We start from the raw sequence: 5000 nt of genomic DNA, 5'->3' as shown, positions 1-5000 counted from the left end.
TGCCCCATTCGTTAGCCTATCCAGGCAAAAACGCCCAAAACCAGCCCATTCCAGTGCCTATCCGGGGAAAACGCCCAAAGCATGCCCATTCCTTAGCCTATCCAGGCAAAAACGCCCAAAACCAGCACATTCCAGTGCCTATCCGGGCAAAAACGCCCTAAGCCTGCGCATTCCAGCGCCCCGCAGCATGCCACCCTCCTATAGGGTTTGCGCAACCAACCCGCCTAACCACCAGTGGCAACCAAAGGTGCTGTTAGCGACGACTTCTGAAGACGCAACGAGACGCGACGGGTTTGCGCCCAGACGCGACGAGGCGATGCGGGATCTGCGCCCAACCGTGCCTACACCCGCCGACTTGATGCGGGAGCTGCTGGCCCAAGCATGCCTAGCGTGCAAGGCCTGCGTGCAAGGCTAGTGTGCAAGGCTCGTGGGCAAGGCTAGTGCGCAAGGCTAGTGCCCAAGGTCTGTGTGCAAGGCTAGTGCCCAAGGCTAGTGAGCATGGCCTGTGTGCAAGGCTAGTGTGCAAGGCTTGTATGCAAGGCTAGTGTGCAAGGCTGGTGTGCAAGGCTTGTGGGCAAGGCTGGTGCGCAAGGCTAGTTCCCAAGGGTTGTGTGCAAGGCTAGTGCCCAAGGCAAGTGCGCAAGGCTCGTGCCCAAAGCTAGTGCGCAAGGCTTGTGTGCAAGGCTACTGCGATGGGCCAGTGCCCAAGGCTTGTGAGCAAGGCTTGTATGCATGGCTTGTGTGCAAGGCTAGCGTCCAAGGCTTGTGCGCATGGCTTGTGCGCAAGGCTTGTGTCCAAGGCTTTTGTGCAAGGCTCGTGCGCAAGGCTAGTGTGCAAGGCTTGTGCGCATTGGCAGGTAGCCCACCAGCATGCACGATCCAAATGCCACTCACGCGACAACACGGTGCCAAGCCGGGCATGGTGTGCACTCAAAACCAATCAACGGACAGAGGTCATGCGTCATGGGGGGGATCTAGCAAGGCCATGGGGAAGGTCATGGAGGACCTTGGAAGCAAGCGCAAGACGAGAGCGAATCGAACAAGGGGCCAGGACGGGGCCTTGTGCCCATGGTCTTCGCAAGACAGCGTCCAAGGCACCCGAAAGCCCAAGGGAACCCAAACCCGGCCGACACTTGCAATCGCACATGCTCTCTGCAACACACCATCAATGCCGCCCAACGGGGCCAGCACGAGCAGTCCTCCGCGGTCCCCTGGCCCTGCGCACGTTTGTCTTCGAAACCGAGCATCAATGCCACAGAAAGTGCCGGGGCGCCAGCTGGAGCCATCATCCGCGTTGCCATGGCTCGCTTGGCCTTGGCTTGCCAGGCCCCGACACGAGCAATCGCGCATTTTCTTTGCAACCGACCATCAATGCCGCCCAACGGGGCCAGCACGAGCAGTCATCCGCGGTCCCCTGGCCCTGCGCACGTTTGTCTTTGAAACCGAGCATCAATGCCACAGAAAGTGCCGGGGCGCCAGCTGGAGCCATCATCCGACGTGCCATGGCTCTGGTCCCATGGTCTTCGCAACCGAGCATTCGTGACACCCGCGGGGCCAGGACACCAACCCTTCCGACACGAGCATTCGCGCATGTTCTTTGGCCACACAACGGCGCCAGCACGAGCAAAATCATCCGCGGTGCGGTGGCCTTGCACGGCCTTTTGTCTTTGGAACCAACCATCAGTGCCACGGGAAGTGCCGGAGTCCCGGCATCCGCGGTGCCAAGTCATTGCGCCCTTGGTCTCTGCAGCGGGGCATGCCGGGCACTCCCAACCATTGCAAGCAAGCAAGCAAGCAAGAAAGAAAGTAAGTAAGTAAGTAAGTATTACATATAGGGGCGGGACATGCGGGGAGATCTGCGAAACGTGCATTACGGGGCACACGCGTACCTACCGGGGCATACCGACCCCTATTGGGGCACACGTGTGCATATCGGGGCATACCGGGCCTATCGGGGCACACGCGTACATACCGGGGCATACCGAGCCCTACTGGGGCACACGTGCGCATATCGGGGCGTACCAAGCCTATCGGGGCATACGCATGTATCCCAAGGCATACCGAGTCTATCCGGGCATACGCGTTCATACCGGGGCGTAACGGGCCTATCGGGGCATACTTGGGCATATCCGGGCAAAAAATGCCCAAAACTTGCGCAACCTTGGCAACCGTGGTCCATTCCTCTCTATATGCCTAGCCTTGCCAACCGTGGTCCATTCCTCACTATATGCCATGGCCTTGTGCCCATGGTCTTCCCAAGACAGCGTCCAAGGCCCCCGGAAGGCCAAGGGAGCCCAACCCAGCAATGCCCTGCTATGGCAAGCCAAGGCCAAGCATTCCGGTGCCTATCCGGGCAAAAATGCGATTCCTCTCTATATGCCTAGCCTTGGCAACCGTGGTCCATTCCCCACCATATGCCATGGCCTTGTGCCCATGGTCTTCCCAAGACAGTGTCCAAGGCGCCCGGAAGGCCAAGGGAGCCCAACCCAGCAATGCCCTGCTTTGGCAAGCCAAGGCCAAGCATTCCGGTGCCTAACCTTGGCAACCGTGGTCCTTTCCTCACCATATGCCATGGCCTTGTGCCCATGGTCTTCGCAAGACATCGTCCAAGGCGCCCAAAAGGCCAAGGGAGCCCAACCCAGCAATGCCTTGCTAGGACAAGCCAAGGCCAAGCATTCCGGTGCCTATCCGGGCAAAAACGCCCAAAGCATGCCCATTCCTTAGCCTATCCAGGCAAAAACGCCCAAAATCTGCACATTCTAGTGCCTATCCGGGCAAAAACGCCCACCAGCATGCCACCCTCCTATAGGGTTTGCGCAACCAACCAGCCTAACCACCAGTGGCAACCAAAGGTGCTGTTAGCGACGACTTCTGAAGACGCAACGAGACGCGACGTGTTTGCGCCCAGACGCGACGAGACGATGCGGGATCTGCGCCCAAGAATGCCTAGACCCGTCGACTTGATGCGGGATCAGCTCGCCCAAGCATGCCTAGTGTGCAAGGCCTGTGTGCAAGGCTAGTGTCCAAGGCTAGTGTGCAAGGCTCATGTGGAACGCTAGTGCGCAAGGCTAGTGCCCAAGGCTTGTGTGCCAGGCCCGTGTGCAAGGCTAGTGTCCAGGGCTTGTGTGCATTGCTTGAGTGCAAGGCTTGTGTGCATTGCTCGAGTGCATGGCTTGTGTGCAAGGGTTGTGCGCAAGGCTAGTGTGCGGGGCTTGTGCGCATGGCTAATGTGCACGGCTTGTGTGCATGGCTACCGTGCAAGGCTAGTTTGCATGGCTAGGGTGCAAGGCTCGCATGCGAGGCTAGTGTGCAAGGCTGCGTGCAAGGGAAGCGTGCAGGGCGAGTGTGCGAGGCCACTGTGCACGGCGCCAGCACTAGCGAGCCATCATCCGCGTTGCCATGGCTCGCTTGGCCTTGGCTTGCCAGGCCCCGACACGAGCAATCGCGCATTTTCTTTGCAACCGACCATCAATGCCGCCCAACGGGGCCAGCACGAGCAGTCATCCGCGGTCCCCTGGCCCTGCGCACGTTTGTCTTTGAAACCGAGCATCAATGCCACAGAAAGTGCCGGGGCGCCAGCTGGAGCCATCATCCGACGTGCCATGGCTCGCTTGGCCTTGGCTTGCCGGGCCCCGACACGAGCAATCGCGCATTTTCTTTGCAACCGACCATCAATGCCGCCCAACGGGGCCAGCACGAGCAGTCATCCGCGGTCCCCTGGCACTGCGCACGTTTGTCTTTGAAACCGAGCATCAATGCCACAGAAAGTGCCGGGGCGCCAGCTGGAGCCATCATCCGACGTGCCATGGCTCTGGTCCCATGGTCTTCGCAACCGAGCATTCGTGACACCCGCGGGGCCAGGACACCAACCCTTCCGACACGAGCATTCGCGCATGTTCTTTGGCCACACAACGGCGCCAGCACGAGCAAAATCATCCGCGGTGCGGTGGCCTTGCACGGCCTTTTGTCTTTGGAACCAACCATCAGTGCCACGGGAAGTGCCGGAGTCCCGGCATCCGCGGTGCCAAGTCATTGCGCCCTTGGTCTCTGCAGCGGGGCATGCCGGGCACTCCCAACCATTGCAAGCAAGCAAGCAAGCAAGAAAGAAAGTAAGTAAGTAAGTAAGTATTACATATAGGGGCGGGACATGCGGGGAGATCTGCGAAACGTGCATTACGGGGCACACGCGTACCTACCGGGGCATACCGACCCCTATTGGGGCACACGTGTGCATATCGGGGCATACCGGGCCTATCGGGGCACACGCGTACATACCGGGGCATACCGAGCCCTACTGGGGCACACGTGCGCATATCGGGGCGTACCAAGCCTATCGGGGCATACGCATGTATCCCAAGGCATACCGAGTCTATCCGGGCATACGCGTTCATACCGGGGCGTAACGGGCCTATCGGGGCATACTTGGGCATATCCGGGCAAAAAATGCCCAAAACTTGCGCAACCTTGGCAACCGTGGTCCATTCCTCTCTATATGCCTAGCCTTGCCAACCGTGGTCCATTCCTCACTATATGCCATGGCCTTGTGCCCATGGTCTTCCCAAGACAGCGTCCAAGGCCCCCGGAAGGCCAAGGGAGCCCAACCCAGCAATGCCCTGCTATGGCAAGCCAAGGCCAAGCATTCCGGTGCCTATCCGGGCAAAAATGCGATTCCTCTCTATATGCCTAGCCTTGGCAACCGTGGTCCATTCCCCACCATATGCCATGGCCTTGTGCCCATGGTCTTCCCAAGACAGTGTCCAAGGCGCCCGGAAGGCCAAGGGAGCCCAACCCAGCAATGCCCTGCTTTGGCAAGCCAAGGCCAAGCATTCCGGTGCCTAACCTTGGCAACCGTGGTCCTTTCCTCACCATATGCCATGGCCTTGTGCCCATGGTCTTCGCAAGACATCGTCCAAGGCGCCCAAAAGGCCAAGGGAGCCCAACCCAGCAATGCCCTGCTAGGGCAAGCCAAGGCCAAGCATTCCGGTGCCTAACCTTGGCAA

This window comes from Tasmannia lanceolata, unplaced genomic scaffold (genome assembly GCF_043159265.1).
Source record: "Tasmannia lanceolata isolate RefF3 unplaced genomic scaffold, GAP_Taslan_0.1 ptg000017l, whole genome shotgun sequence".
NCBI lineage: Eukaryota > Viridiplantae > Streptophyta > Magnoliopsida > Canellales > Winteraceae > Tasmannia > Tasmannia lanceolata.
This window is presented reverse-complemented; position numbering follows the sequence as displayed.